This window comes from Mustela erminea, chromosome 11 (genome assembly GCF_009829155.1).
Source record: "Mustela erminea isolate mMusErm1 chromosome 11, mMusErm1.Pri, whole genome shotgun sequence".
Lineage (NCBI taxonomy): Eukaryota > Metazoa > Chordata > Mammalia > Carnivora > Mustelidae > Mustela > Mustela erminea.
The window spans coordinates 105,842,777-105,863,533 of NC_045624.1; the positions used below are offsets into that span (position 1 = coordinate 105,842,777).

Below are 20,757 nucleotides of genomic sequence, written 5' to 3' on the forward strand. Positions count from 1 at the left end.
GCTGACTGCAAGCTCTGCTAATAGGGTCCTTGATGCATTCTCTCTGGCTTCAGTTCTCCCCTGAGACCAACTCTCATGAACCAACTGCAAGAATTTCTAGGGATGGAGTCTTTACCAATTTATGCGGCACAACCACAGAAATCCCTCTTTCCAGATGTCAGTGGAACAAACAAGAACCACTGGGGCTACTGTGGATTGATCCCCTAGTCCCTGACCTCTAATCCGGACAGTGCTTTCAGTTATTGAAATCTTTGAGTTCCTTGTGTTTCAATGGTTTGTGATTTACCGCATATGTCAAGACCCCTATGGGGGGGGCGTTGATTACATTCAAATTAAGCATCTAAGGAGAAGGTGATAGAATGAAATGTGTGGCTCTTGCAGAAACAGGTGAGAGAAACACTGAACATGCATTTGAGTGGGATCTCATACAACAGGGATGCTGGGAGGTGTGCAACTGACAAATGAAGAAATCGAAACTCAGGGAGATCTCGCAGGGGCTTACAGGTGCAGAAAGCCCCGACTACTTAAAACTCGTGCAGCTTTCCCACCATGGTTGGGAATCCCTGCGGCTTTGGCAGGTAGAAATGCAATCGGCCTTCAGGGGCTTGGGTTCTAGCACCGTAATCACTGGTGTGTTTTGTGACTGAGGACACCTCGTAACCCTTCTAGGGTTTGGTCAAAGGATAAACACCTCTGAATGACTTATATGGACTCCATGCTGATTTTAATACTCTGCTGGTAGAAAGGAAAGATGTCAAAGAAATAGATCTTGATGCTAAAAGAGTTTGCATGGGTGGATTTAACAAATTAGAGGTCTTTGCTCAAAGGAAATATAACATCTTCCTTGTAAGAATAAGATACAATGTTGCAGGAGATGGTGGCACGGGAAGATTCTGTTGGCGGTGGTGTAGACTGAGGTTCTCATTTCACAGATAGAAGAAAATCTTAGCTGTCTGGGGTTCCTAGAGGCGTGAATTACCGCAGATCACCAGGAGTTTAGACTGAGGATTTTTTAAATACTGTTTTAATCTTGTACATGGAAATATTAAAAAATGCATTGCCAATGTCTCTACCTTCTTTTTACCCTTTATCACTTTTTGTATACTCTAGGCACCTGTTTGTCATGGAATATTGTGAAATAGAGACAAGCAAACAAGACATAAATTACAACTACCCCAATCTCAGAGATAACAATGCCAACATTTGGAAGCCTGTCCCATAAGTCTCTCTGGTGATGCACATTTTAACAGTAATAGGAGCATAATATGGGTTCTTCTTGGCGGGGGGCAAGGCAATCTTTTCTTCACTTTTTTTAACTGCATTATATGTGATCCATATTTTGTCATACCAGTAAATTTTTGTGCCTCGCTAAGCTTAATGGCGTTCCTTTTTTCTGATGACTCTAGGTCATCATTCTGAAAATCAATTAGTGTCGTAGGCCCTGCTAGGTTGTTTGTCCCAGGTCCCCTCCTCTGTAGGAGCTTAAGAATTTCAGTTTGGGGAACTCCACCCTTGAAGGACAACTGTATCCTTCGAGCCGCTCCAATTTTGTGGCTGACTGCAAGCTCTGCTAACAGGGTCCTTGATGCATTCTCTCTGGCTTCAGTTCTCCCCTGAGACCTGCTAGGTGTTCTTCTTCTAGGCTGGGCGCTGCTCTGCCTTCCACGCCTCCCAAGGGAGCACAACTCTGTCCTGAACTTTTGTTTCTTAGTCCTGTAGGGCCTGTTTGTCTCTGTGTCTGGGGAGTTCCTGGGTGCAGTGCTCTGTGTCCTCTGCCTGGGGTCTGTAGCTGGGGTCTGTTCCAGTTACTTGCCTCCCCTGCGTCTCCTCTCTGGACTTGGTTCCCCCTGCTGTCCCAGACCGGGGACACTGAGCTGGCATTGCCGTCTTGGCTCATGTGCATTTGCTCCCTTTGCTTCCATCCTACACAGGCCCAAAGGGCTGTTCTTTCTGAGTTGTATGTTTCTAGATCTTCCTGTCCCAATAGTGCTATTTTTCTCAGCTATCACTGGGTCTGTTTCTAAAAGCAAGTCTACCCTTTCTTCTCCTTCTTTTAAAGCTTTTATTTATTTATATGAGAGAAAGAAAGAACGAACAGTGGGGAGGAACAAAGGCAGAGGGAGAAGGGAGAAGCAGACTCTGTACCAAGCAGAGAGGCCGATGCAAGGCTCAGTCCTGGGACTCTGAGATCATGACCTGAACCGAAGGCAGATGCCTAACCAACTGAGCCACCCAGGTGCCCCGACTCTACCCCTTCTCATATGTTGTTTTATAATCTGCTATGGCTTTGGGAACCAGATAGTCCATTTGGCTGGTTCTGGATGAGAGCTTAAGTGTCTTCTCTCTCCACTTGATCTTAGCCAAAAGGCCAAGAAGCGATGTGTCTTTTCTCTCCTCTAAAGGACGTGCATGGCTATTCTGACAAAGGGCTCACAATTTTTATATTATTATTATTATTTTCTGCTTGTCTCTTGGTTCTCAACTGTTTCAAAGAGTCAAGCTGATGGATGGAGGAATTTCCAATAAAAGAGGTGTTACCCTGAAAAATTTGTTTTTCTTACACTCCATCTGGAATGGCATAGCTGTTAGCTCGAGAGATTTCTAAAGATATAAACAGGTTCTAAGAAAGAGTTTGTCTAACTTTACGAAAGACCCAGGCTGGGTTAAGAAGTGGAAATCAGGAATCTAATCAACTGATAATGAGACTCCATTTCATAATTAGGTCACTTTTCTGTTTAAATTGGAACAGGGGCATGGTTCCCCCCGCCCCACCCATCTGTAAATATCCTGAGAAGGAAACACTGAATACGTACAGATCAGTCTGTTACAACCCATAATGAAAGACCTTCCTGGGCTTCTCCTGGGAGAGCTTTGGATGAGTTGGTGAGAGCTGGCTTAAGGTGAAACTTCTGTGTCTGGGGAGGAGGAAGAACCCACCAATGATGTAAAAATGGGAAGACGCAAGAGGTGGGAATGCTGATTGTATCTGGGCTCCATGACATACATGCTATATGGGCTCATGGGTAAGCCTCTATCTCATCTGGGGGAGGGGTAACTGAAGAGGAGCAAGCCTACCCACCCCTCAAGTGTTGTGTGGCATTTCTAACAGAGACCCCTGATGAAACCAGTGGTCTGGGTAGTATGAGCAGAATTTCTGGTAGACGTGGTGCTCAGAAACAGAAGCTTGGAGTCTGTTGTGAAATCTGTCTTTCCAAAGACATTTATTAAATATCCCAGCAAAGGGGGCCCCAAAAGGGAGAACTTCCAGGAGCAAAAGGGCAGGAGGCTGTGCCTTGGTAACTTTTCAGGACTTTGCCTCTGTACAGAGAGTGATCACACAAGAAGGTAGCTCATACCATGATAAAATAGAGTGACGTAAAAAAGAACTCGATGTATAATGAAGCGATTTTTTTTTTTTTGCATTGAGCACTGTCACCCTGACAATGTTCTTATTTTATGATAGTCTAAACATCTCCTGCAATTTGCAATACAGTCCTGTGCTGAAATTGAGAACAAAGGTGTGAAATGGTGTCCTCTCCATCACATGTGCAGAGCAGCATATGTACATGGACGGTTCTGGAGATGCAAAAAAGATCTGTGCAAAATATGACTTTTTACATGTGATAATATTTACCACATCACATCGTATGTGTCAGATGCTTAACATTTCATTGAATCCCTCAATATCTGGAAAAATAGATTCTATTATCCTTGAAGCTCAATAACTTGTCCAAGGGTCATGGCAGCAGCTGCAATTAGAATCTGGGTCTCACTCACTCCGGGGATTAGCTGCCTTCTTCGAGTGTCACAAATAAAAGTGAATTTTGTAGGCCAGGTTGATACAACCCAAATTAAATGGAGCTGTGAACATATTCAGTGGGAACATCTATACTCCTCATGTGAATAATATGACAATTTTTTCCCTGTTATCTATATTTCTTCAATTGGGTTGGGATGAATAGATCATTTCTAAATAAAACAGGAGAGCATAAAAAAGTAAAATGAATGGGCTCAATCCCAGTGAAGCAGAAGAGTAAAATACATTTCCCTGCTTGAAAGAAAACGATTCATCTATTTGAGGTTCAGTAAATGCCCTCTTTCAGAAAGTCATACAGCTCTGTCTGGAAGGGCATTTTACCTCAAAATGACAAGGGCTTTCATTTTGAGAAGGAATATCCTCGCACACATTGACCCAAGTGAACAGTTCTCTCTGAAAACCAAGGGAGCTGGTGATGGTTGATATGGAGGGGAGGCAGCTTGGTAGAACCAGGACGCAAACTGGCCCTGGATTTCTTTTTGTTTAAAAGAATTTTTTTTTTTTTAATGGAGAACAATAATAACCATGGTGGGAAGCAGCGGAGCTTGTGAGCTATCTGGCTCCACTGGGGGACTGGAGATCTTGGGTAGAATTTTTCCTGAAGAGCATTGAGTGGTGGGTCATGCAAAAGAAAGACAATAAACTATGAACATATGTTCCTTGACTGCTATGTCAGGAGGGTTGGAACTTGAGGAAAGGAGCTGAGCTGAGGCTGGCTGGAAGTGGGTGACAGGTACAGAGGGTGGTCGTTTAGGGACAGAAGGGGAAGGTGGGAGCTGAGTGGCTAAATGGACTCCAAAATACAATAGGAGCTATAAAGCCAAGAATATACACGCAAGGCAGTGGTTGTTGGAGGACAGGCAGAGTAGCAAAGGCCGTGCGCGCCCCAGGAGAGATTTTAGTCCCCATAATTCTATATCAAAATCTACGATTTTGGCTCCAGCTTGGCCTGCTTCCAGAGAAATCTCAAATGTCTGCTGTCTTATTTCCATGGAAGGGAGAACAGCCCCTAAAACTCTGCTTGTTCAAGGTGGAACTCAATTTCCTCCCCTGAACCCCATCTCCTCAATCCTGGGTCATTCCTCCCCAGTTCCTCTCTCTCTCCACTTCTCAGCTCCAGTCAACGACTAAATCTTATCATTTAGATTTTGAAGCTCCATCCACTTCTCTGCTTCCTTTCTACCCATGGTGGTCTCATTCAGGTCCCCATATCTTCTCGTTTGGAGGATTATAAGATCATCTCGTTGTTCTGCCTGTAGACTTTTCTATGTCTAACTAATCTTCCCCACAGGAGAAAATCTTGAATAACCATATAATTGGGTCACAAAATGAACGTCAGACATTTCTGCGCTCACATTAATAGTCAAGAATGGCTTTGTCATTCAAATGATCAGAAATCATCTAATAAGGATCTCACATGGGTCCTCCTAGAACACGAAGAGTTTCTGCCACTGTTTGAATGACCCAGTTACAGGGGGGACACCCCACATTTTCTTGGATAAATGTCACAATGCTGGAGAACGATGGGGTCTTTCATATGAGCTATTGATAGGCTCATTTGTCAGAAGGAGAAACTGAGGCTCAGGGATGATAGCAGATTTACAGGACCCAGACTGAGTGGCAGAGGTAGCCCCTGCTTGCACTCTGCCATCTGCTTCTCCATACCAGGCCACACCATGTTCCATGGCACGTCACGCCTCCGACAGGAGTAGGTCATTGCTCATGTTTCAGAAGTTTGTCTTGGTCTGTACAATGGGTTGGGAGGGGCCTCAGGGAAGCATGGAGTCAGGGAAACCTGGGATGGCGGCAATGGGGACAGAGAAAAGAGAATGATTTTGAGAAAGAGAACACAATTCTGCACCCATAAAACCGTGCCTTGACTTGCACAGTTTCCTGGGACAGAGACTCTCTCGAAACATGATCTCATCATTTTTTAAAAAAAGATTTTATGTATTTATTTGAGAAAGAGAGAGAGTACAAGCAGGGGGCACAGCAGAGGAAGGGGGAGAAGCAGACTTCCGCTGAGCAGGGAGCCCGATACAGGACTCGATCCCAGGACCCCAGGATTGTGACCTGAGCCGAAGGCAGATGCTTAACGAACTGACCCCCCCACCCCACCCGCCAGACACCCAGCATGTTCTCATCCTTATGGGAGGTAGAGTAGTGGTGAGGGGCCAGCAAGCTCACGTCAGCAGATGGGCTATGTGCACACACATCTATCAGTGGACAAACTGGTTATGCAAAATATCTGGCATTATGTTTTCGATGTCCATTTGAGTTGCATGCATCTAGGCTAGACGCTGGAGACCACAGATAAGAGATTGCGGTTATTTTAAACAGCAAATAGTCAACTGGATCATAAACTCAGAAGTGGAAGAGTCCTTAGACATTATTTACTTACTGGGCACATGTGGCCCTTAGGTTTGTTTCTTAAATGCTCTGGGCCTTAGTTTTCCTAATCTGTGGAATGAGCGTGGCTGAGAGGGGGCATTCAGGTGCAGGATCCAGGAGACACCAAGTCCCCTCCAGCAGAAAGCTCAAGACGCTTTCAAGGCTCATGTGGACACCCCAAGACCAGGCAGCCTCTGTCACTCACAGCTCGCTGGCCCAGATGCTCCAGCCTTTGCTCCCCATCCTGTGCCCCCCGCACCCCGTCAGCTGCTCCGCCAGCACTTAGTTTGTTCATTTGCTTTGACTCAGACTTTGAGCCCTTGCTGTTAGAGCTCATGCAAGGTTCAAGCAGTCCTGCAGTCCAGAAAAAAAGCAAGGGTCAGGTTCAAACCATGAATCTCTTTGATGGCCTCCTGAGGCACGTATCCGGGAGCACCTGCCACTGAACAGCTTGACAGTGGAGTCTCAACTGATTCCATAAGGCAAATTAATCCCCAATTTGTGATATACTTGCAAATCTTTTTGAGTTCACCATAATACCAGCTGCAGTTTATGGAGGGCACACAGCAGTCATGCCAAGTTGTTTCTTTCTTCCTTTCTTTTTTTTTTTTCCAAGTTGTTTCTTTTTCCCTTCCAACAGAAAAGCCTGGACAGGTAGCTACTATGATAGTTCCATTTTACAGATGAGGAAACAGGTTCAGAGTGTTCAAGGAGTTTGCCCAGGGTGACACAGCTAGTGAGCGGCAGTAGGATCTGAATGACGGTATCTCCGGCCTTCCTGAGAGGGGTCAAGGATAGTTTGAGGGGGAGGGCCTGGAGCCACAGGACAACCTCCCTCCCAGTGAACGACTCTGCCAAAGTGTAGCAGGGACCAGGAATGCTGATCCGAAGGCTTAGACAAAGGACTGCTCAGGGTGTGTCTTTTGGGACTGGTTCTCCTTTAGGGCTAATCACTTCTCCTGTGTTGTGGGGGGACGGCGGGTAGGAGGCGGTGTTCAGTTGTACCTTCTGCCTTCCCTTCTATTTCCTCAGCTAAGTGGGAAAATTAGATTTTTTATTTATTTTTTTTAAATCAAGGAGGAAGCATCAGCCCTAACCAAAGAGCTCAATGATTCTCACATCCTGGTAAAGGACAAGGGCAGCGGTGAGAGCTGGGGGGGACTCCAAGGGCACCAGAGACTCGGGGGACACGGCCCAAATGAAGGTTGAATTTGCCAGCCCTTGTGCTCATCACCTGAGTAAGACCTGGAGAGTAAATGAAAATAGCCATCCCCAGGAGAAACATATTTATTCATTTAATGGCCGAAACAGAGTACCATCTCTGTTGTGATGACAAAAGGTTTGAAGTGCATTACTGTCGTTTCTCAATACACTTGTGGTCTGGCTGTGGGGTCATGTGGAGCAACAGCCCATGTAATCCCCTGAATGGAAAAAAATTAGGCTCAAAGTACCAAACGGACGCCCACAACATAATATCAGGTAAAACAAGCATATTCTTTCCCCCACCCCTTCCGAAACCTCCCCAAATGTTAGAGGAATAGAGAGAAATTCCAGTCATTTCTCATTACTGTGAAGGTCAGCCTGGCTGGGAAAATTGTTTCTGCTTTACAATTCCCCAAACTGTAGAAAGCAGTTAGACTTCTGGACAAAAACTAATGTTGCATTCAAAGGGAAAAGAGGCTGAGACGGCATTGCTGTAGTAATAAGAGAATTTTTTACTCTTTCCACTTCCCTGTGAACCTAATCAACTGTGACATGAGAAAATATACTGGGCTCACCCAGCCAGAATCTGACTGCCACCTGAAAATGTCCTCAATATTCCACTGTTTGGGACTTTACAATGATCTGTCTGACATCAATTTCGTGCATGTACATCAAAAATGCCATTAGAAATGCCTACACACTGCTCCGTTCATGGGCCTGCCCTGGGCCTCCAATCGAAAGCTCCCAGGGAAGACCCCCGTGGTTGACTAATGGTTCCTTCCTGTCACCCGCGTGAAAACATTTGCTTATATAGAAAGTTGTCTTGGGAAAACACAAGAGATCTCAGGATCATGATGGCTGATCTCTCCCCAGAAGCATTCTTGAATAGAATGAGGCAGAACTTCGAGAATCAGAGGGGATTTAAGGATCAGCTCCAAGCCCGTGATTAGTATTATTCGTTGACTTGAGTTCTAAGGCTCTCCTCCAGACCCAGAGAGGTGGTCAGCCTCCCATAGCACATTGGAGTGCAAGGAAAGCGAACCCACACGTGTCTGTGTGCAGGGCCTGTTGCAAATTCCTAGCAGCTATCAGACGCTGAGAGGCATGGGCCTGGCGTAGGTGGACAGGCAAACAGATGGCTCCCCTATCCATTCTCCTCTAGAGGACATGCGTGTGCACACTTTCTGGGCTCATCCACCAGCACGTACACATGCATAAATGATGTGCAGCAGGTTTTGACAAGTGCTTGGCATATATAATGAAGTTCTTGATGACACTTTTATTATTTCTCAGTTATGTAAAGTTGAACAAATCTGATGTGACTCTTCACGGTGGCATTATCATCGTTTCCCTTTGCCCTAATATTTACAGGAAATATTACAAGTGTTTGACATATAAATTCAGCATTTGACTGGCTTTAATAACCATGTGATCAATAACAAGTGATATTTTTATAGTCCAAGTTCAATATTTAAAGGGTCATGGGTGGCAAATCTTCATCAAAGCAATAAGCCTAGATCTTTTGTTTTTCAGAATCTATTCTATCTCTTTTTAAAAATCTCTTCAGAATGAGCACGATTAAGGGTTAAGATCTAGAAAAAGTTGGCTGCATTTCAAAGTCGTGGCATTATAGGGGCTCAGGCGCATAGATACATCTATTTCCCCCATGGCTTCATTTTTGGAGACTAAGGAGAAATTCAACCTGATGAACATAGATAGAAACTGGATAGGAAATCAATGAATGTAAATCTGGAACTTATTCTTTATTCAATAAGGACACAATTCCCCCCCTTTGTAAAATTATTACTTCTCCAGTAAACTCACAGTTAGCTAAGACTACTAGATAGGCAGGACTTCATCTCCTGTGTGCTGGGTTCTGAATCACCTCTGAGCTCAAGCGCCAACTTTCTCCTTCCCTTGCCCCACATCTCTCCCAGCTCACAGTCCTCCAGATCGTAGGGTCTCCAGAGCAAAAGAAACACTCATAATCTTGCTGAGTGAACTGTAACACAAGACCGTGACTCTCGGTGCTTGGAATTCCAGTGGAAGTCCTGCATTTGGCAACGTTTGGCAGGCTGGCCAGTCTCAGAAGGCAACCAGTTTTTGAGCAGCACTCCAAGCCTGTGGAAACTACTCAGGGCCCTGGCATCATGAGGACTCACTGGCCATCTTCTTCATGGTCTTCCTTCTTCCATGATCCTGGCCACCATCAGCTTCACATCTAGCACTTGAGCAGTGCTCACTCTGTATCAGGCAAAGTTCTTCTAAGGACTTTACAGACAACTAACTCCTTTCATGTCCACAGGAAGCCAATGAGGTGGATACTTTTATTTGCATCTATGAAAGCAGAAAACCGGAAGCACAGAGGGGTTAAGGAACGTGCCTAAGATCCTGAGCTCACAGTGAGAAGTCAGGATCCCAGCACAGACTGTCAGGTTTCAGCCTCCTCTCTCACTACCTTCCTTGTTTGGTGGGGTGGGGTGCTGTCATTATTATTATTAAAATATTATTCGATAGCCATTATTGGCAAACTGTTGCTCATAGACTGAATTTAGTCCACAATCCAAGAATGGTTTTTACAGACGAACACTTACCATTGCCTTGGTGAGGAGGAGCACTAATTTTGCCCTCCAGTTAATGAAACATTATCCCCCTGTGATGGCTAAATTTATGTGTCAACTTGTCTAGGCCACAAGGTGCCTCAGATAGTTGGTCATACTTATTCTGGATAGTTCTGTGAGGGTGTTTTTAGATGATTTACATTTACATAAGTGGGCTTTGAATCAAGCAGACTTCTCTTCTCAATGTGGGTGGGCCTTTCCCAATTCGTTGAAGGCCTGACTAGACCAAGAGCTAAATGTCCTCTGGGTAAGAGGGAATTCTCTTGCCTGTTGCCCTTTGGACTCCTGCTGGGACATCAGCTCTGCAAATTTGGATTTGCCAGCTTCCATGATCACATGAAGTAATTTCCTGGGATAAGTCATATATACATATATATATGAAAATACAGCCCTATTGGTCTGTTTCTCTGGAGAGCGCTAGCTAATACACCTCCCTCAGAAAAATACCAGAATTCTGTTCTCGTTCGGAGCCTGTATTAAAAAATTCTACTCAGTTACTGTTATTATATCTTGGATTTCACCAATAAGAAATCTGTGGAAATCTGTTTACCCTTATTATAATATAAGCACATAAAAGTATCTCCAATTTTTCCTCAACACACAAAGCCTAAAGCATTTGCTACTTATCCCTTTACATAAAATGTTTGCCAACTCCTGCACTAGAACAATGAGCCCATGGTTGAACCTGAACTAGCTGGTTAGTTTGGCCAATCATCCACCTAGCTTGAGTGCTTGGAGGAATTATCAGTGGAGTCAAACGACAGAGGGTAACTGCAGGGGAAAGAGATAACAGACCCACTGCAGAGGAGCAAGGGGTGAAAGATGGGGCTTCTAACACTCCAGACTGGGTTACTCCCAGAATGCACTCTGAGAATCACTCGCCAGACTTTGGATTCTTTTGCCCCAATAAATACAGCAATGTCTGTGATCCTGCTGACTTGATGGGAAAGACTTCCTCCATTCTCCCACAGGTCTGGAGAAGAACTGTACCCCTTCTGTCTTCATATAATCCATGAGAAAGGGACAGGATTGGTCAGATTCTCCAGAAAAACAGAACCAATAGAATGTGTGTGTGTGTGTGTGTGTGTGTGTGTGTGTGTGTGTGTGTGTATCCCTATATATCTATATCTATCTATCTATCTATGTAGAGACAGAGATAGATAAACAGATAGGTTTTACAGAATTGGTGCATGCAAATATAGAGGATGATGAGTCCAAAATCTGCAGGGTGGGCTGGCAAGATGGAGACCCAGGGAGAAGCTGATGTTGAAGTTCAAGTTGGAATCTGCTGCAGAATTCCCTCTTGCTCAGGGGAGGTCAGTCCTTTGTTCTCTTCAGGCCTTCAACTGACTGGATGTGGCCCACCCACAGCATGGAAGGAACTCTGCTTCACTAAAAACCTACTGATTTAACTGTATATTCCTTCCAAAAACACTCTCATGGAAACACACACAATAATGTTTGAGCACATTATCTGGGCACCATGGCCCAGTCAAGTACAGAGGGCACAACTGACCAACGTGGTGGTGCCTATCTGCCACAAAGTAGAGACCATCTCAATGAATAAACTACTATGCAAACATTCAGGAGCATGTTTACTTACTATGTCTTCCTCTGGATTTTCCTGCCCTTCTAAAATCTACTAAACTTTGGAGCCCTGCTCAAGTTCCACCACCTCCAGAAAGTCCTCTCAGACATTCCCCTCTTCAGCTGGCTCCTTTCTTGGTCTCTGACAGCCCTTGCTGTCTGTCCACCCAGTTTGATCCTTCATGATGTTGTCTTACAGTGCACAAGAGTCTTGCTTTCCCAGAACATATATAATTTATATTGACAATAATGATCCAACATCATCAGGGAGTCGCAGTTATGCTCCCTTTCAATCCACACCTGGCAAATCACACCCCTGCGACTGTCCATCTCACCAATCTGTCAAATCTGTGAAATGCCCACTTTGCTGGGATGTTGGTAGATAATAGGAGATAATGTTTGTGAAAGTACTTTGTAAACCACGAGGCATGATACAAATAGAAGATTTTTATTACAATGATACTTTGTTTAAGAAGGCAGGGGATGGGAGTGAAATGCTTTTAAGTGATTTACATTTTCCAAGTTTTATAGTTCTGGCACTAAAAGGTTTAGACCCTTAGCTCTTCTGGGAAAACTCAGCTATCAAGAGGACAGTTATTTCTTTGGGGGTGATGAATAGCCAACCCCTGATGTTCTATGTGCAAGAGATCCCATGCCTCCCCCGCTTCCAGAACACCCCTGATTTGTTTCATCAAATGTCCCTCTCTATTGGATCACTACCATCTGCCTGTAAGCAAGATGTTTCAATTTCCATCTTAAAAAAACAGATCCATCTTGACCACCCCCTCCAGCTAGTGCACCAGTTGCTTCCTTTTGGAAGAAGGTGCCTGAAAGAGTTGTCCATTCTCAATGCCGCCAATTCTTCTCTTTTTGTCCTTTTTTTTTTTTTATTGGTATCCACTTTAATCCTGCAACCCCTTACCACCGCCCCTCAGAAGCTCTTGTCAAGGGCACTGCTTCCATCCACATGCTAGCTCCAATGTTTATTCTCAGCTCCCCTCTTACTTGATCTGTCAAAACTAGTTGGCACTGTTGATCACTCCTTCCTGGAAGTATAGATTTACTTCAGCTTCTGGGTGCTTCTCCCTTCCCTCCTCCTTGACCTCATCTCAGTCTCCTTGGCTGATTTTTTTTTTTCTTTTATAGGAATTTTTCACATTAAGTGCTTCAGAAATGCTTGAACCTCTTTTCTATCTGGGCCCACCATTTGGGTTATCTGGTTCAGGGTTATGGCTTTAAATACCAGGGGAACACCAATGAACTCCCAAATTTATCTCCAACATGGGCCTTTCTCTAGAACTTGAGATCCACCTGTTTTCTCAACCTTTCCTCCGAGACATTTAGCAGCTCTTGAACATAACCTGCCCAAGACTGACATGCCAAAACCGAACATGTCCCCAAACCTCTTCATCCCATCAGCTTCCCCATGTGGAAGTTCCATGCCTCCCGTTGCATAGACCAAAGTCATTGGAGACAACCTTGACCTCCTGTCCTTTTCTTACATATCAAAGCCAGTCCTTTAATGAATCCTGTCAGTTCGTCTTCAGACTACATGCAGGTTGATTAATTTATACCATCTCTACCTCATCCAACTTGGTACAAGATCTTGTCACCCTGTTGAAATCAGTGCGGTGGCCTCCTAACTGGACTCCCCATTTTTGCTTTTGAGCCCCTACAGTCTCTTCCCCTCAGTGGGTCTGCAGGGCTTCCTGATTCATTCAAGGTAATTGCTGACATCCTAACAGTGGCATCCAGGCTCCAAGATCATTTGGTCCCTGCTTCCTTTATGGCCCCATCTGCTGCTACTACCACCCTCACTCAAGACTGTAGTCTTGTTGCCCTTTCTGCTCTTTCTGGAATCAGCCCAGCACCCTCCTAGCTCAGGGCTCTGTCCTGGTCTCTCCCCTGGAGCCCATTCTCTCCATATGTTGGCAGGTTCTCTCCCAACATCTGTAGAGGCTCAAGGCATCATTGTTGAATAAATGAATGCATGACTTGAAGGATTTGAATGGCATGAGAAATCTAATATGGAATCTGAAAAAAGTTCCCCAGATGTAAAGGTCTGGGTTAGCTTGCCACAGAATCCCAGAATACTCTGTGAATCTCGGTACCCCACGAATCCTTCTGGATTTGCTATCCTTCTAAGCAGACATGCCCAGAAAGGAGAGACCTCCCAAGTCAAACCTGGGAGGTTCTTTCCTGGGCTACTCAACCCTTATATGTGTTGCAATAAACATTTTCATTTCCTCCTCTCCCCTCTTCCTTTTTTTCCTGGAAGTTGATAGATTTCAATAGGAAATAAAACGGCATTGACTAAATGCACGTTCTCTGAGTTTTGGGCAGGAGTGGAAGCTTCAAGATATATTTTTAGTGGAGGGTATTTTTTGAGCCATCGAAGACTAGATTATAATTTTGTTTGGACTCTCCAAAACAGGAACTCATATTTGCAGACAAGGGAGGCAAAGACTGCTATAGAGATGGAGGCTGAGTGAACGAACACGTTCTCAGACACTGCCACCGGGGGATGGTACCCAGAGGGAGTGGAGAACTGTCCTGCATGGCTCAGGACTTTGTCCCCCGGCAGTCGGAGAAGGAAGTGCTGTCTCTGTGTGACAGAGACACTTTCTATGGGCTTTTCCCCATTGCCTGACCCACTCATTTCTACAAATAACCTCAGGTCCTCTCTAAAACCAGAGCTCAAACATTTGTGGATGTTCTTTCTTCAGACTCAAGAACTGGCAATTTCATGGTGACCCTTTCAAACTGTGTGAGCAGGGCAACATGGTGAGAGAAACACATCTTTTAGTGCTGTTTCCTGGCTCTCAACTAAGTTACATAAAAAGGGAGAAAATAAACTTTAAAATGTTTTTTTGAACTGTCATTTGATGATGTGTTCTGCAATCTTCAGAAAATAGGTATATGTTACTACCACATTAGGGAGAAAATAAGTTAAATAAAAATTTCTAGCAGCAAGCCTGAAGGCTATCATATTGTCACTCAGTAATCTTTTTCTGAAAACCCCCCACTGCATTTTAGTAGGTCTTCAAGCTTTCAACTTTCTGGATCACATACCGTGTGCAGTACACCCAAAAGAAACAGAGGCAGTCAAAGTGACAGATTCTAATTTAGAAACCAAAAAGTGAATTTTCTACTGTTTTTGAAGGTAAAAAAATGACAGTCTTGCCTCTTCTCCTGAAAACTTATCTATAATTATGCTTTGTGGTAGAAGGAAAACAGCCTACTTGCTGTGCACAACACTTGGGTTTTAAAAGCTGCTTTTGATTAATTAATTCATATTTTTATCAGAAGGTCAGCAAGTCGGCTTTTCAGAGATCCACCTACATTTTGCAGCAAGTCTTGATTTATGAGACAAATCTGGCTGAGCCCAGTCGAATACAGGGAAATCACCACATACAAAGGGAAAGGAAGTTTTCCAGTGAGGGCCTCATTAGATTAGGATCTTTGGTCTCTTTGTGGTATGCTCTTTCCTGTTGTGTTTCTGGGTTCCTTCAGGCTGAGAGAAAAACCTCTACTCCCCACCTTCTAGAGTACTCTTGCATCTCAGGAGTGCTGGGGGCTCGGATTTGGTCAGGCTCTCAGTGCACACTCAGAAGGAAGAATCAGAGGTCTTGGAAGCATCTCCAAAGGCAACACTGTCTTGGTGAGAACAGACGGGTGGGGTGGTTCGGTTGAACCAGTCAGCAGAGAAGAAGGGAGGGAGGGAGCCAAACTCAGATGCGCTGAGTGACTACTGCGTTCTACTTCCTGAAAGGCACTTTAGCACCTTTGTTTATTTAATCCTCGTGACAAATGAGCGTGCCATGTAACATTTCACAGTTGTAGGAAGTCTCCGAACGTTTCTATGTGACTTCAAAGATTAGGTACCTGGAGTTTACAGAAATCGTTTCTGTTTCGTTCACATCTGTGCCTTGCTTGTAACTCATCTCTAAGAATACACTCAGGGTATTCATGAGAAAGTCTTTGGCTGATACTCAGTAACTAATACTAATCAACAAAATCTTAATTGGTAAACAATGGCACTGAGGGACACTTGGCCTTGGCTCCTACTTCACAGGTCCTCTCACAGACAACGAAGATCCTATCGGGAAATGCAATTCTAAATAAGGACATTAACTACTCCCTTGAAAAGTACCTGGAAACATCCCCGCAAGCCAATCTTGCACATGAAATATAAAAATCCTCTGTGTTGCATTTGAAATCTGATAAATATTTATTATCAATGCTGTTTGCTTTTAATCTGTTCAGGATATCATTTCTCCAGCTTCTTAGTAGTTAAACAAAAATGGCATTTACATTACAATATTGCTTGCCAACAATCTCATTTTCTGGTTTAGTCAGCAGCCCTTCATGCTTGATTAGTCTTTAATTATACAAATACCTACATATTAAAAAAAGTTTTCTTTTTTCCATACTTTGAGCATGTAATTATTTTCTCTTGCATGCAATAACCTTTAATTTTAGGATTAAGCAACTGATTCTTTTTAGTATGGATGGGCCTTTTCAAGTGTTAAAACAAATTTGGTTATTGTATTATGAGAAAAATTAACTTTGGGAAACCTCTCATCAGTGTCTTTGACACAGCACCCTGATGGGCTGTTACAGAAAACGCCAGGTATCCAAAAGATAAAACAAGATTTCATTCCTCCAGTTCCCCCCCCCCCCCCCAATTTCTCCCTCTCTGTCTCTCTGGTCTAGGAATGTGATAATTTAAGCACTGAAGACCTGAATATATCAATTTTCCTATTTGTGCCAATTAGGGCTGAGAGCATATGTTTCATATAAAAAATATTTTAACACAAAGGCTGTTTATAGTTTGAGTTGGAAAATCTGCAAACTATAAACTTTTATAATTTAAGGTTTTCTATAAGAAATCCACAGAATCCTTAAAAATATTGGAGTATTTTGTTGAGTTACATGGCGTTTCTCTTTACACACCATGTGTAATACATGGGGCCAATGAGAAGCCAGAGTAATGAAATGGTGCCTCCCTTTCTAAAACCAAACAAGGGAAATCCTTAATATACTGCCTGACACACTTCTGGACATTTGCTTTAGTTTTCTTCTCTCTCCTCTCATACTAAACCTGGAAAAAATGACACGCATTTCCTTATGAGAGTCCTCTCCAGGAGAAAACTAATCTCAGAACTTCATGGCATTCAGCTGGTCACCTTAAAGATGCCCTGGGTTCTAGGTTCCAAGTGAGGCTTGCAGGATACAGAGGCAAGTAAGACTCACGGATGAATTAAGCCAAACCCATGCAGTAAGACTTGAGCCAGGTTCAATACTTGAAATTGAGTTCAAAGCATTGCCAGGAAGATATTTTAACTTTCCTCCATTACGCATTGCAAAGTTTAGTCCAGCTGGTGATAAAAGCATCATCCTCTCATACCCTGCTTTTATGGAGAAGTACAACATTCTCTTTTGTTCTGTCCTCAGGACTGACCATAGGATCTGAGAACTGGACGGGATCATCAGGCTCCTCTGGTCCAATGTCTCTACAAGAGAACCTCTGAAGTGGCTACCCCTTCTCTGAGAGGGACATCTCGCTGGCTTTCCCAACAGCACACCCCTCTGTATGTATATCTCCTAGGAAGCTCTGTTTTCTAGAGATTGCCCCTATAGTCCTAGGTCTACCAGTGTGAGCACTTGACTCTTGCTGGATTGTAGCAGTGAACGGGACAAAGTCTTGTGATTATGAAATTTCCATTCTAGTCAGAAGAAGAAAAAAGACAAGCAAGTCATCAAATAAACATATAGCGTGTCAGGTAGCAATAAGACCTCTGAAGAAGGATGAAGGAGCAGAGGTGCCTTGTGTGCAATTTTATGTAAGATCATGTGGGAAGGACTCCCTGATGAGGCAAAATGTAAGGCAAGACCTGAAGAAAGTGAGGGAACAAGCTGGATATCTTGGGGGAAAGTGTCCAGGCAGAGGGATTGATAAACACGCAGGGTCTTGGTGTAGAAAGTCGAACACTGAAATATACTGAACTTGTGTAACTCGTTACTCCTAAAGCCAAATTCCCCATGTTCTCCAAAATCTTTTAAATGTTCCTTTTGGGATTTGCCTCCCTATTTCTAATAATAGCTTAAATTGTTTTTCTTGATTTGCCAGTTTGGGGCACTAGCGATTGGCTTCTAGTGTGGAAGGTGAGAATTGAACACTGACGCACCCACTCCCTATTTCCCCTCCTCCTGCGTCCCTTTGTTCTGACAACAGAGTTTCTGATTTAATCAGAAACCTCTGAAGTGGCTACCCCTTCTCTGAGAGGGACATCTCGCTGGCTTTCCCAACAGCACACCCCTCTGTGTGTATATCTCCTAGGAAGCTCTGTTTTCTAGAGATTGCCCCTATAGTCCTAGGTCTACCAGTGTGAGCACTTGACTCTTGCTGGATTGTAGCAGTGAACGGGACAAAGTCTTGTGACTTTGTCACAAAGGGGACTACAAAAGTTCTATTTACCTCTGACTCTTTTAGTACACCTCCTTCCTTGTAAAAATTTTTGCTCTTATCAAAGTTAGTCATTGCATTTCTATTTGCTTAGTTTTCTTTCTTTCTATTCATAATTCTTCCCAAACTCATCTCAAGAATGATGAACACTGCTTTCCTTTAGGTTAACCATACCAGGTGTTCTCTTGGTTTCTCATCTGCTCCCTTCCCTCCCCCTCTCCTGTCTCTTCTCCAGGGACAACATTTCTAGAGTCCTCAATGTTCTGCCCCAGTGGAAACTGGTTGCTTTCTAAGCCTGCTGTGTAACTATCAGCCTGGGGGTTCCTTCTTGGCTTTTTTGATGGTAAAGCTCCAATCTTTCTGTCCTTTGGCTTACTCTCTTGTCTTGGTGGAATGCTTTCAGTAAAGTTGATGATGAATGCATGACAGATCAACTTGAGACAAATTTTCCAGAGACTCTACACCTGGATTGTTAGTTTACTCTTATATTTGATTGATTGCTCAGCAGTATATTAAATACAAGCTAAAAACTTTTTTCCCTCAAAGTTTTGAGGAAAATTCTTCCAGCTTCATTGTCTTCTAGCTTCAATAATTGCTATGGAAACCCAGTGTTATTCTGATTCTTGATTCCTTGCATTTTATCTATTCTCCCCCAGAAAATATTCGCAATGATACATTTCAGGTGTTTTGTTTTGTTTTGTTTTCATTCATTTGATTATTTACTCAGTGAGACTTTCAATGAGGTAATATCCTTCAAGTCTGGGAAGTTTTCTTGGATTATTTCTCTGATAATTTTCTCTCTCTCTGTCGCCTCCCTGCTTTGGATTCTGTAATTCTGTTAGTCAGAAGTTAGATCTCCTGGATTGATTTGCCATTTTCTCCTTGTTTTACTAATTTATTCTCTTTTTTATCTTTTTGTTCTACATTCTGACAGATTTTATTTATTTTCTAAACCTTCTACTGAATTTTTATTTCTGTTATAATTATTTTAACTATTATCTATCTCCTGAATTATTTTTTAAGTGTTCCGTGTGTACTGCACCTATTACATGTTTTGTGGATACATGATCTCTATGGATATTCTATAGGATAATAGTTTTAACATTTTTATTGAATTGTTTTCCTTCCTCTATTGCTTCTATTTCCAACAAATGTCTCCTCCCATTTGTTTTTGTTTCTGATTTCAGATAAAGGCATTTCTCAAATATTTAGTCATTCTTTGTTGTCTTTTCACATATAAAAATATAGCAGGGACCTGGTGATGTTGGAGATGGAAAATATTGATAACTGAGTCTTTTCTCTCTCTGATTAGTGGTCAGGTTCCTCCAGAGAAGAATCCACCAATTACCTGGGGTGGTTGAGGTGGGAAGGCAGTGAGATGCCTGCATACTCGAGCATCTGTATGCCTTACCATGTAAGTGACCCAGGGAGGCCAGGTTTTATCATTCAGGTTATAGACTTCCCCTTTGATGCCCTGGTCAGCAGTAAGGAGCTCTCTCTAGTATGCAGCCAGACAGACCTATATCTCCAGTCTAGAGGGTCTCTTGTTTCATTTTCTCACACATAAAGTTGCTAGAAGGATTGTTGCCTGCCTGCTTGGATTGGGGCAGCAGCTGAGGGTCTAACTGTTCATTATGCAGTCATTAACTTATGTCCTTGTTTTCAGCAACATGGCCTGCCATCCCCATCTTCCATGGCACCTGGTGTCTGCAACCCCCAAGTGTTGCCTTGCTTCTTGCTGTGTCCCTTTCAGACCCTTGGTGTTTAGCTTTCTCAGCTTGGTTTTCTCCTCCACCTGCTTCTCCAGAATTTGGTTGACATTACTTGCCCACTGTTGTCTTTTCTACACTTCTCTTTGTCCTTTTGGACTTATATGATTAAAAAAAATTTTTCCTTGAGTATTGTTTTAGTGCAGCTCCCAGAAGATGTGTAGAAATAAATGTACATATTCAATCTACCTCACTGAAGAAGAAGCCCTCCCATTTTCTTTTTCTTTTTGAGAATTGGAAGATCTTTTCTATTTTTAGTTTCCTAGTACCCTTCCTATTCTTATATTTCATCAGATATTAATAACCATCTTCACTTTTTTAATCTTTCACTTGAAAAAACCTGTTTCTTAAGATGCTGTGTTTCAACCCATCAACCATTTTTCATCTGTATATTGCCCTGAGCCTTGGCCAACCTATCCTGATCTATGAAACTGTTTATAGTTCCATAGCGCAAGAGTTCTTCAACTTCTTTGATCATCAAAATCACTGGCTTCACCCCAGAGATTCTGATCTTGTAGTTGTTGGGTGGAGTGAAGAGAATCTATATTATTAAAGAATCCCCAAGTCATTTAAACTTATTTCTTTATTTTTTCCTATGGAAAATTTTAAACACATGTAAAAGAAGACACAATGTTATCATGAACTCCCATGGACCCATCACCCAGCTTCAATACTTATCAGCTCAGGGCCAAACTTTTATCCATACTCTACACAACAACCTCCACCAGTATTATTTTCTTCCTTCCCATATCATCTGAGGAAAATCTAGACATCCTACCATTTCACTTGTATTTAAGTATGTATCTTCAGAAAACACTCCTAAAAATATAACTACATACCACCATTACACCTACATATATTAAAAATAATCCCTAAACATGATCAGACATCCCATCAGCA

The 20,757-nt window shown here is 43.0% G+C and overlaps 1 protein-coding gene and 1 long non-coding RNA gene across 3 annotated transcripts in view; both read right to left on the reverse strand.

Moving 5' to 3' along the window:
- The window catches only part of POU6F2 (POU class 6 homeobox 2), a 370,943-nt gene that overhangs the window by 75,826 nt on the left and 274,360 nt on the right, over positions 1-20,757 (reverse strand). The window lies entirely within an intron of this gene.
- LOC116569585 lies at positions 12,509-19,000 on the reverse strand. The gene is made up of 2 exons (XR_004277087.1): positions 17,880-19,000; positions 12,509-17,147 (listed from the first exon to the last, which is right to left on the reverse strand). It is a non-coding gene; the product is annotated as an uncharacterized LOC116569585 (long non-coding RNA).